This window comes from Ambystoma mexicanum, unplaced genomic scaffold, assembly GCF_040938575.1.
Source record: "Ambystoma mexicanum isolate Mex_15411 unplaced genomic scaffold, UKY_AmexF1_1 Mex_scaf10, whole genome shotgun sequence".
In the NCBI taxonomy this organism is placed as follows: domain Eukaryota; kingdom Metazoa; phylum Chordata; class Amphibia; order Caudata; family Ambystomatidae; genus Ambystoma; species Ambystoma mexicanum.
In genome coordinates this window covers 676,101-685,447 of record NW_027182325.1, presented here as the reverse complement: position 1 = coordinate 685,447, position 9,347 = coordinate 676,101, and the positions used below count along the sequence as shown (strand labels likewise).

General features: G+C 47.0%; 22 non-coding genes and 8 pseudogenes across 22 annotated transcripts; all 30 read right to left on the bottom strand.

Annotated features, from left to right (window-relative positions):
• Positions 1–7: 7 nt before the first annotated feature.
• Positions 8–126, bottom strand: LOC138542585 (5S ribosomal RNA; annotated as a pseudogene).
• A 464-nt stretch (positions 127–590) lies between these two features.
• LOC138543301 (5S ribosomal RNA) lies at positions 591–699 on the bottom strand (annotated as a pseudogene).
• Positions 700–804: 105 nt separating this feature from the next.
• On the bottom strand, positions 805–923 carry LOC138549476 (5S ribosomal RNA). Its single transcript, XR_011293259.1, has one exon. It is a non-coding gene; the product is annotated as a 5S ribosomal RNA (ribosomal RNA).
• Positions 924–1,029: 106 nt separating this feature from the next.
• On the bottom strand, positions 1,030–1,148 carry LOC138539517 (5S ribosomal RNA). Its single transcript, XR_011287582.1, has one exon. It is a non-coding gene; the product is annotated as a 5S ribosomal RNA (ribosomal RNA).
• Positions 1,149–1,254: 106 nt separating this feature from the next.
• LOC138548742 (5S ribosomal RNA) lies at positions 1,255–1,373 on the bottom strand. The gene has a single exon (XR_011292536.1). It is a non-coding gene; the product is annotated as a 5S ribosomal RNA (ribosomal RNA).
• Positions 1,374–1,836: 463 nt separating this feature from the next.
• On the bottom strand, positions 1,837–1,945 carry LOC138545980 (5S ribosomal RNA; annotated as a pseudogene).
• Positions 1,946–2,051: 106 nt separating this feature from the next.
• On the bottom strand, positions 2,052–2,170 carry LOC138547530 (5S ribosomal RNA). The gene has a single exon (XR_011291366.1). It is a non-coding gene; the product is annotated as a 5S ribosomal RNA (ribosomal RNA).
• Positions 2,171–2,276: 106 nt separating this feature from the next.
• Positions 2,277–2,395, bottom strand: LOC138549794 (5S ribosomal RNA). The gene has a single exon (XR_011293565.1). It is a non-coding gene; the product is annotated as a 5S ribosomal RNA (ribosomal RNA).
• Positions 2,396–2,501: 106 nt separating this feature from the next.
• Positions 2,502–2,620, bottom strand: LOC138539500 (5S ribosomal RNA). The gene has a single exon (XR_011287565.1). It is a non-coding gene; the product is annotated as a 5S ribosomal RNA (ribosomal RNA).
• Positions 2,621–2,726: 106 nt separating this feature from the next.
• Positions 2,727–2,845, bottom strand: LOC138538263 (5S ribosomal RNA). The gene has a single exon (XR_011286370.1). It is a non-coding gene; the product is annotated as a 5S ribosomal RNA (ribosomal RNA).
• Positions 2,846–3,308: 463 nt separating this feature from the next.
• Positions 3,309–3,417, bottom strand: LOC138544966 (5S ribosomal RNA; annotated as a pseudogene).
• Positions 3,418–3,523: 106 nt separating this feature from the next.
• Positions 3,524–3,642, bottom strand: LOC138541615 (5S ribosomal RNA). The gene has a single exon (XR_011289617.1). It is a non-coding gene; the product is annotated as a 5S ribosomal RNA (ribosomal RNA).
• A 106-nt stretch (positions 3,643–3,748) lies between these two features.
• Positions 3,749–3,867, bottom strand: LOC138536869 (5S ribosomal RNA). Its single transcript, XR_011285028.1, has one exon. It is a non-coding gene; the product is annotated as a 5S ribosomal RNA (ribosomal RNA).
• Positions 3,868–3,973: 106 nt separating this feature from the next.
• LOC138549793 (5S ribosomal RNA) lies at positions 3,974–4,092 on the bottom strand. Its single transcript, XR_011293564.1, has one exon. It is a non-coding gene; the product is annotated as a 5S ribosomal RNA (ribosomal RNA).
• Positions 4,093–4,198: 106 nt separating this feature from the next.
• Positions 4,199–4,317, bottom strand: LOC138539499 (5S ribosomal RNA). The gene has a single exon (XR_011287564.1). It is a non-coding gene; the product is annotated as a 5S ribosomal RNA (ribosomal RNA).
• A 106-nt stretch (positions 4,318–4,423) lies between these two features.
• On the bottom strand, positions 4,424–4,542 carry LOC138542173 (5S ribosomal RNA). Its single transcript, XR_011290160.1, has one exon. It is a non-coding gene; the product is annotated as a 5S ribosomal RNA (ribosomal RNA).
• A 464-nt stretch (positions 4,543–5,006) lies between these two features.
• LOC138543300 (5S ribosomal RNA) lies at positions 5,007–5,115 on the bottom strand (annotated as a pseudogene).
• Positions 5,116–5,220: 105 nt separating this feature from the next.
• On the bottom strand, positions 5,221–5,339 carry LOC138547220 (5S ribosomal RNA). The gene has a single exon (XR_011291068.1). It is a non-coding gene; the product is annotated as a 5S ribosomal RNA (ribosomal RNA).
• Positions 5,340–5,445: 106 nt separating this feature from the next.
• Positions 5,446–5,564, bottom strand: LOC138539506 (5S ribosomal RNA). Its single transcript, XR_011287571.1, has one exon. It is a non-coding gene; the product is annotated as a 5S ribosomal RNA (ribosomal RNA).
• A 106-nt stretch (positions 5,565–5,670) lies between these two features.
• On the bottom strand, positions 5,671–5,789 carry LOC138548741 (5S ribosomal RNA). The gene has a single exon (XR_011292535.1). It is a non-coding gene; the product is annotated as a 5S ribosomal RNA (ribosomal RNA).
• Positions 5,790–6,252: 463 nt separating this feature from the next.
• LOC138545978 (5S ribosomal RNA) lies at positions 6,253–6,361 on the bottom strand (annotated as a pseudogene).
• A 106-nt stretch (positions 6,362–6,467) lies between these two features.
• LOC138541252 (5S ribosomal RNA) lies at positions 6,468–6,586 on the bottom strand. Its single transcript, XR_011289262.1, has one exon. It is a non-coding gene; the product is annotated as a 5S ribosomal RNA (ribosomal RNA).
• Positions 6,587–6,692: 106 nt separating this feature from the next.
• On the bottom strand, positions 6,693–6,811 carry LOC138549791 (5S ribosomal RNA). Its single transcript, XR_011293562.1, has one exon. It is a non-coding gene; the product is annotated as a 5S ribosomal RNA (ribosomal RNA).
• Positions 6,812–6,917: 106 nt separating this feature from the next.
• LOC138538262 (5S ribosomal RNA) lies at positions 6,918–7,036 on the bottom strand. The gene has a single exon (XR_011286369.1). It is a non-coding gene; the product is annotated as a 5S ribosomal RNA (ribosomal RNA).
• A 464-nt stretch (positions 7,037–7,500) lies between these two features.
• LOC138543299 (5S ribosomal RNA) lies at positions 7,501–7,609 on the bottom strand (annotated as a pseudogene).
• Positions 7,610–7,714: 105 nt separating this feature from the next.
• On the bottom strand, positions 7,715–7,833 carry LOC138547215 (5S ribosomal RNA). The gene has a single exon (XR_011291063.1). It is a non-coding gene; the product is annotated as a 5S ribosomal RNA (ribosomal RNA).
• Positions 7,834–8,143: 310 nt separating this feature from the next.
• Positions 8,144–8,262, bottom strand: LOC138548739 (5S ribosomal RNA). Its single transcript, XR_011292534.1, has one exon. It is a non-coding gene; the product is annotated as a 5S ribosomal RNA (ribosomal RNA).
• Positions 8,263–8,725: 463 nt separating this feature from the next.
• Positions 8,726–8,834, bottom strand: LOC138545977 (5S ribosomal RNA; annotated as a pseudogene).
• Positions 8,835–8,940: 106 nt separating this feature from the next.
• On the bottom strand, positions 8,941–9,059 carry LOC138541019 (5S ribosomal RNA). Its single transcript, XR_011289038.1, has one exon. It is a non-coding gene; the product is annotated as a 5S ribosomal RNA (ribosomal RNA).
• Positions 9,060–9,165: 106 nt separating this feature from the next.
• Positions 9,166–9,284, bottom strand: LOC138549790 (5S ribosomal RNA). Its single transcript, XR_011293561.1, has one exon. It is a non-coding gene; the product is annotated as a 5S ribosomal RNA (ribosomal RNA).
• Between the last annotated feature and the right edge of the window lie 63 nt (positions 9,285–9,347).

Sequence of the window (9,347 nt, the reverse complement as noted above, 5' to 3'; positions counted from 1 at the left end):
ACAAAAAAGCCTACAGCACCTGGTATTCGCAGGCGGTCTCCCATCCAGGTACTAACTAGGCCTGACACTGCTTAACTTCTGAGATCAGTCGAGATCGGGTGCATTCAGTGTGGTGTGGCCGTAGGCTCTAGGAATGCTAAGAATATTACTCTTATGCATTTGCATTTAGTAAGCTAAGCCATGCAGCCACTTGCAACATGATACCACGCTCATCGCTCGATCAGGCTCGATCAGGCGAGATATATAAGACTGGTGGGCCCATTCAGGACTCCTATGTCTGGTAGGATAACTTTAATTCATCCATCCTGTGTCTGTTGCAGGGAGGTGGAGAGAACAATCAACACAATAATGGTTTTCTTTCATGCCTCTTGAAGGACTCAATATTCTCTGTACTGCATTACATGTGAAAGTTGATTTATTACCCATGAACACACTACCTGTATGCTAATTCTATGTAAAAAGGTAGTTCCAGCCCTCATGATGTTGTCCAACATTTCCGCTATAAAACGGGATACAATTATTTTGGAAACATACCAAATTTGAAAAATAATTGAGAAGTTGCGCAATTACTAATCATGGAGCACAAAAAAAGCCTACAGCACCTGGTATTCCCAGGCAGTCTCCCATCCAGGTACTAACTAGGCCCGACCCTGCTTAGCTTCCGAGATCGGGCGCATTCAGTGTGGTGTGGCCGTAGGCTCTGGGCCTAGTGAGTTTGTACTTTTAAGCATCTAGTCGGCTAGACCTTGCAGTTTTGAAAGGCAATTGTGAAATGGCTCACTTCCTGAACTTGGAGCACAAAAAAGCCTACAGCACCTGGTATTCCCAGGTGGTCTCCCATCCAGGTACTAACTAGGCCCGACACTGCTTAGCTTCCGAGATCAGACGAGATCAGGCGCATTCAGTGTGGTGTGGCCGTAGGCTCTGGGCCTAGTGAGTGTTGTACTTTTAAGCATCTAGTCGGCTAGACCTTGCAGTTTTGAAAGGCAATTGAGAAATGGCTCACTTCCTGAACTTGGAGTACAAAAAAGCCTACAGCACCTGGTATTCCCAGGCGGTCTCCCATCCAGGTACTAACTAGGCCCGACACTGCTTAGCTTCTGAGATCAGACGAGATCAGGCGCATTCAGTGTGGTGTGGCCGTAGGCTCTGGGCCTAGTGAGTGTTGTACTTTTAAGCATCTAGTCGGCTAGACCTTGCAGTTTTAAAAGGCAATTGAGAAAGGGCTCACTTCCTGAACTTGGAGCACAAAAAAGCCTACAGCACCTGGTATTCCCAGGCGGTCTCCCATCCAGGTACTAACTAGGCCTGACACTGCTTAACTTCCGAGATCAGACGAGATCGGGTGCATTCAGTGTGGTGTGGCCGTAGGCTCTAGGAATGCTAAGAATATTACTCTTATGCATTTGCATTTAGTAAGCTAAGCCATGCAGCCACTTGCAACATGATACCACGCTCATCGCTCGATCAGGCTCGATCAGGCGAGATATATAAGACTGGTGGGCCCATTCAGGACTCCTATGTCTGGTAGGATAACTTTAATTCATCCATCCTGTGTCTGTTGCAGGGAGGTGGAGAGAACAATCAACACAATAATGGTTTTCTTTCATGCCTCTTGAAGGACTCAATATTCTCTGTACTGCATTACATGTGAAAGTCGATTTATTACCCATGAACACACTACCTGTATGCTAATTCTATGTAAAAAGGTAGCTCCAGCCCTCATGATGTTGTCCAACATTTCCGCTATAAAACGGGATACAATTATTTTGGAAACATACCAAATTTGAAAAATAATTGAGAAGTTGCGCAATTACTAATCATGGAGCACAAAAAAGCCTACAGCACCTGGTATTCCCAGGCAGTCTCCCATCCAGGTACTAACTAGGCCTGACCCTGCTTAGCTTCCGAGATCGGGCACATTCAGTGTGGTGTGGCCGTAGGCTCTGGGCCTAGTGAGTTTTGTACTTTTAAGCATCTAGTCGGCTAGACCTTGCAGTTTTGAAAGGCAATTGTGAAATGGCTCACTTCCTGAACTTGGAGCACAAAAAAGCCTACAGCACCTGGTATTCCCAGGTGGTCTCCCATCCAGGTACTAACTAGGCCCGACACTGCTTAGCTTCCGAGATCAGACGAGATCGGGCGCAATCAGTGTGGTGTGGCCGTAGGCTCTGGGCCTAGTGAGTTTTGTACTTTTAAGCATCTAGTCAGCTAGACCTTGCAGTTTTGAAAGGCAATTGAGAAATGGCTCACTTCCTGAACTTGGAGCACAAAAAAGCCTACAGCACCTGGTATTCCCAGGCGGTCTCCCATCCAGGTACTAACGAGGCCCGACACTGCTTAGCTTCCGAGATCAGACGAGATCGGGCGCATTCAGTGTGGTGTGGCCGTAGGCTCTGGTTCTTGTGAGTTTTGTACTTTTAAGCATCTAGTCGGCTAGACCTTGCAGTTTTGAAAGGCAATTGAGAAATGGCTCACTTCCTGAACTTGGAGTACAAAAAAGCCTACAGCACCTGGTATTCCCAGGCGGTCTTCCATCCAGGTACTAACTAGGCCCGACACTGCTTAGCTTCTGAGATCAGACGAGATCAGGCACATTCAGTGTGGTGTGGCCGTAGGCTCTGGGCCTAGTGAGTTTTGTACTTTTAAGCATCTAGTCGGCTAGACCTTGCAGTTTTAAAAGGCAATTGAGAAAGGGCTCACTTCCTGAACTTGGAGCACAAAAAAGCCTACAGCACCTGGTATTCCCAGGCGGTCTCCCATCCAGGTACTAACTAGGCCTGACACTGCTTAACTTCCGAGATCAGTCGAGATCGGGTGCATTCAGTGTGGTGTGGCCGTAGGCTCTAGGAATGCTAAGAATATTACTCTTATGCATTTGCATTTAGTAAGCTAAGCCATGCAGCCACTTGCAACATGATACCACGCTCATCGCTCGATCAGGCTCGATCAGGCGAGATATATAAGACTGGTGGGCCCATTCAGGACTCCTATGTCTGGTAGGATAACTTTAATTCATCCATCCTGTGTCTGTTGCAGGGAGGTGGAGAGAACAATCAACACAATAATGGTTTTCTTTCATGCCTCTTGAAGGACTCAATATTCTCTGTACTGCATTACATGTGAAAGTCGATTTATTACCCATGAACACACTACCTGTATGCTAATTCTATGTAAAAAGGTAGCTCCAGCCCTCATGATGTTGTCCAACATTTCCGCTATAAAACGGGATACAATTATTTTGGAAACATACCAAATTTGAAAAATAATTGAGAAGTTGCGCAATTACTAATCATGGAGCACAAAAAAGCCTACAGCACCTGGTATTCCCAGGCAGTCTCCCATCCAGGTACTAACTAGGCCTGACCCTGCTTAGCTTCCGAGATCGGGCGCATTCAGTGTGGTGTGGCCGTAGGCTCTGGGCCTAGTGAGTTTTGTACTTTTAAGCATCTAGTCGGCTAGACCTTGCAGTTTTGAAAGGCAATTGTGAAATGGCTCACTTCCTGAACTTGGAGCACAAAAAAGCCTACAGCACCTGGTATTTCCAGGTGGTCTCCCATCCAGGTACTAACTAGGCCCAACACTGCTTAGCTTCCGAGATCAGACAAGATCGGGCGCAATCAGTGTGGTGTGGCCGTAGGCTCTGGGCCTAGTGAGTTTTGTACTTTTAAGCATCTAGTCAGCTAGACCTTGCAGTTTTGAAAGGCAATTGAGAAATGGCTCACTTCCTGAACTTGGAGCACAAAAAAGCCTACAGCACCTGGTATTCCCAGGCGGTCTCCCATCCAGGTACTAACGAGGCCCGACACTGCTTAGCTTCCGAGATCAGACGAGATCGGGCGCAATCAGTGTGGTGTGGCCGTAGGCTCTGGGCCTAGTGAGTTTTGTACTTTTAAGCATCTAGTCAGCTAGACCTTGCAATTTTGAAAGGCAATTGAGAAATGGCTCACTTCCTGAACTTGGAGCACAAAAAAGCCTACAGCACCTGGTATTCCCAGGCGGTCTCCCATCCAGGTACTAACGAGGCCCGACACTGCTTAGCTTCCGAGATCAGACGAGATCGGGCGCATTCAGTGTGGTGTGGCCGTAGGCTCTGGTTCTTGTGAGTTTTGTACTTTTAAGCATCTAGTCGGCTAGACCTTGCAGTTTTGAAAGGCAATTGAGAAATGGCTCACTTCCTGAACTTGGAGTACAAAAAAGCCTACAGCACCTGGTATTCCCAGGCGGTCTTCCATCCAGGTACTAACTAGGCCCGACACTGCTTAGCTTCTGAGATCAGACGAGATCAGGCACATTCAGTGTGGTGTGGCCGTAGGCTCTGGGCCTAGTGAGTTTTGTACTTTTAAGCATCTAGTCGGCTAGACCTTGCAGTTTTAAAAGGCAATTGAGAAAGGGCTCACTTCCTGAACTTGGAGCACAAAAAAGCCTACAGCACCTGGTATTCCCAGGCGGTCTCCCATCCAGGTACTAACTAGGCCTGACACTGCTTAACTTCTGAGATCAGTCGAGATCGGGTGCATTCAGTGTGGTGTGGCCGTAGGCTCTAGGAATGCTAAGAATATTACTCTTATGCATTTGCATTTAGTAAGATAAGCCATGCAGCCACTTGCAACATGATACCACGCTCATCGCTCGATCAGGCTCGATCAGGCGAGATATATAAGACTGGTGGGCCCATTCAGGACTCCTATGTCTGGTAGGATAACTTTAATTCATCCATCCTGTGTCTGTTGCAGGGAGGTGGAGAGAACAATCAACACAATAATGGTTTTCTTTCATGCCTCTTGAAGGACTCAATATTCTCTGTACTGCATTACATGTGAAAGTTGATTTATTACCCATGAACACACTACCTGTATGCTAATTCTATGTAAAAAGGTAGCTCCAGCCCTCATGATGTTGTCCAACATTTCCGCTATAAAACGGGATACAATTATTTTGGAAACATACCAAATTTGAAAAATAATTGAGAAGTTGCGCAATTACTAATCATGGAGCACAAAAAAAGCCTACAGCACCTGGTATTCCCAGGCAGTCTCCCATCCAGGTACTAACTAGGCCCGACCCTGCTTAGCTTCCGAGATCGGGCGCATTCAGTGTGGTGTGGCCGTAGGCTCTGGGCCTAGTGAGTTTGTACTTTTAAGCATCTAGTCGGCTAGACCTTGCAGTTTTGAAAGGCAATTGTGAAATGGCTCACTTCCTGAACTTGGAGCACAAAAAAGCCTACAGCACCTGGTATTCCCAGGTGGTCTCCCATCCAGGTACTAACTAGGCCCGACACTGCTTAGCTTCCGAGATCAGACGAGATCGGGCGCATTCAGTGTGGTGTGGCCGTAGGCTCTGGGCCTAGTGAGTTTTGTACTTTTAAGCATCTAGTCGGCTAGACCTTGCAGTTTTGAAAGGCAATTGAGAAATGGCTCACTTCCTGAACTTGGAGTACAAAAAAGCCTACAGCACCTGGTATTCCCAGGCGGTCTCCCATCCAGGTACTAACTAGGCCCGACACTGCTTAGCTTCTGAGATCAGACGAGATCAGGCGCATTCAGTGTGGTGTGGCCGTAGGCTCTGGGCCTAGTGAGTGTTGTACTTTTAAGCATCTAGTCGGCTAGACCTTGCAGTTTTAAAAGGCAATTGAGAAAGGGCTCACTTCCTGAACTTGGAGCACAAAAAAGCCTACAGCACCTGGTATTCCCAGGCGGTCTCCCATCCAGGTACTAACTAGGCCTGACACTGCTTAACTTCCGAGATCAGACGAGATCGGGTGCATTCAGTGTGGTGTGGCCGTAGGCTCTAGGAATGCTAAGAATATTACTCTTATGCATTTGCATTTAGTAAGCTAAGCCATGCAGCCACTTGCAACATGATACCACGCTCATCGCTCGATCAGGCTCGATCAGGCGAGATATATAAGACTGGTGGGCCCATTCAGGACTCCTATGTCTGGTAGGATAACTTTAATTCATCCATCCTGTGTCTGTTGCAGGGAGGTGGAGAGAACAATCAACACAATAATGGTTTTCTTTCATGCCTCTTGAAGGACTCAATATTCTCTGTACTGCATTACATGTGAAAGTCGATTTATTACCCATGAACACACTACCTGTATGCTAATTCTATGTAAAAAGGTAGCTATAGCCCTCATGATGTTGTCCAACATTTCCGCTATAAAACGGGATACAATTATTTTGGAAACATACCAAATTTGAAAAATAATTGAGAAGTTGCGCAATTACTAATCATGGAGCACAAAAAAGCCTACAGCACCTGGTATTCCCAGGCAGTCTCCCATCCAGGTACTAACTAGGCCTGACCCTGCTTAGCTTCCGAGATCGGGCACATTCAGTGTGGTGTGGCCGTAGGCTCTGGGCCTAGTGAGTTTTGTACTTTTAAGCATCTAGTCGGCTAGACCTTGCAGTTTTGAAAGGCAATTGTGAAATGGCTCACTTCCTGAACTTGGAGCACAAAAAAGCCTACAGCACCTGGTATTCCCAGGTGGTCTCCCATCCAGGTACTAACTAGGCCGGACACTGCTTAGCTTCCGAGATCAGACGAGATCGGGCGCAATCAGTGTGGTGTGGCCGTAGGCTCTGGGCCTAGTGAGTTTTGTACTTTTAAGCATCTAGTCAGCTAGACCTTGCAGTTTTGAAAGGCAATTGAGAAATGGCTCACTTCCTGAACTTGGAGCACAAAAAAGCCTACAGCACCTGGTATTCCCAGGCGGTCTCCCATCCAGGTACTAACGAGGCCCGACACTGCTTAGCTTCCGAGATCAGACGAGATCGGGCGCATTCAGTGTGGTGTGGCCGTAGGCTCTGGGCCTAGTGAGTTTTGTACTTTTAAGCATCTAGTAGGCTAGACCTTGCAGTTTTAAAAGGCAATTGAGAAAGGGCTCACTTCCTGAACTTGGAGCACAAAAAAGCCTACAGCACCTGGTATTCCCAGGCGGTCTCCCATCCAGGTACTAACTAGGCCTGACACTGCTTAACTTCCGAGATCAGTCGAGATCGGGTGCATTCAGTGTGGTGTGGCCGTAGGCTCTAGGAATGCTAAGAATATTACTCTTATGCATTTGCATTTAGTAAGCTAAGCCATGCAGCCACTTGCAACATGATACCACGCTCATCGCTCGATCAGGCTCGATCAGGCGAGATATATAAGACTGGTGGGCCCATTCAGGACTCCTATGTCTGGTAGGATAACTTTAATTCATCCATCCTGTGTCTGTTGCAGGGAGGTGGAGAGAACAATCAACACAATAATGGTTTTCTTTCATGCCTCTTGAAGGACTCAATATTCTCTGTACTGCATTACATGTGAAAGTTGATTTATTACCCATGAACACACTACCTGTATGCTAATTCTATGTAAAAAGGTAGCTCCAGCCCTCATGATGTTGTCCAACATTTCCGCTATAAAACGGGATACAATTATTTTGGAAACATACCAAATTTGAAAAATAATTGAGAAGTTGCGCAATTACTAATCATGGAGCACAAAAAAAGCCTACAGCACCTGGTATTCCCAGGCAGTCTCCCATCCAGGTACTAACTAGGCCCGACCCTGCTTAGCTTCCGAGATCGGGCGCATTCAGTGTGGTGTGGCCGTAGGCTCTGGGCCTAGTGAGTTTGTACTTTTAAGCATCTAGTCGGCTAGACCTTGCAGTTTTGAAAGGCAATTGTGAAATGGCTCACTTCCTGAACTTGGAGCACAAAAAAGCCTACAGCACCTGGTATTCCCAGGTGGTCTCCCATCCAGGTACTAACTAGGCCCGACACTGCTTAGCTTCCGAGATCAGACGAGATCGGGGGCATTCAGTGTGGTGTGGCCGTAGGCTCTGGGCCTAGTGAGTTTTGTACTTTTAAGCATCTAGTCGGCTAGACCTTGCAGTTTTGAAAGGCAATTGAGAAATGGCTCACTTCCTGAACTTGGAGTACAAAAAACAGGCGGTCTCCCATCCAGGTACTAACTAGGCCCGACACTGCTTAGCTTCTGAGATCAGACGAGATCAGGCGCATTCAGTGTGGTGTGGCCGTAGGCTCTGGGCCTAGTGAGTGTTGTACTTTTAAGCATCTAGTCGGCTAGACCTTGCAGTTTTAAAAGGCAATTGAGAAAGGGCTCACTTCCTGAACTTGGAGCACAAAAAAGCCTACAGCACCTGGTATTCCCAGGCGGTCTCCCATCCAGGTACTAACTAGGCCTGACACTGCTTAACTTCCGAGATCAGACGAGATCGGGTGCATTCAGTGTGGTGTGGCCGTAGGCTCTAGGAATGCTAAGAATATTACTCTTATGCATTTGCATTTAGTAAGCTAAGCCATGCAGCCACTTGCAACATGATACCACGCTCATCGCTCGATCAGGCTCGATCAGGCGAGATATATAAGACTGGTGGGCCCATTCAGGACTCCTATGTCTGGTAGGATAACTTTAATTCATCCATCCTGTGTCTGTTGCAGGGAGGTGGAGAGAACAATCAACACAATAATGGTTTTCTTTCATGCCTCTTGAAGGACTCAATATTCTCTGTACTGCATTACATGTGAAAGTCGATTTATTACCCATGAACACACTACCTGTATGCTAATTCTATGTAAAAAGGTAGCTATAGCCCTCATGATGTTGTCCAACATTTCCGCTATAAAACGGGATACAATTATTTTGGAAACATACCAAATTTGAAAAATAATTGAGAAGTTGCGCAATTACTAATCATGGAGCACAAAAAAGCCTACAGCACCTGGTATTCCCAGGCAGTCTCCCATCCAGGTACTAACTAGGCCTGACCCTGCTTAGCTTCCGAGATCGGGCACATTCAGTGTGGTGTGGCCGTAGGCTCTGGGCCTAGTGAGTTTTGTACTTTTAAGCATCTAGTCGGCTAGACCTTGCAGTTTTGAAAGGCAATTGTGAAATGGCTCACTTCCTGAACTTGGAGCACAAAAAAGCCTACAGCACCTGGTATTCCCAGGTGGTCTCCCATCCAGGTACTAACTAGGCCAGACACTGCTTAGCTTCCGAGATCAGACGAGATCGGGCGCAATCAGTGTGGTGTGGCCGTAGGCTCTGGGCCTAGTGAGTTTTGTACTTTTAAGCATCTAGTCAGCTAGACCTTGCAGTTTTGAAAGGCAATTGAGAAATGGCTCACTTCCTGAACTTGGAGCACAAAAAAGCCTACAGCACCTGGTATTCCCAGGCGGTCTCCCATCCAGGTACTAACGAGGCCCGACACTGCTTAGCTTCCGAGATCAGACGAGATCGGGCGCATTCAGTGTGGTGTGGCCGTAGGCTCTGGGCCTAGTGAGTTTTGTACTTTTAAGCATCTAGTAGGCTAGACCTTGCAGTTTTAAAAG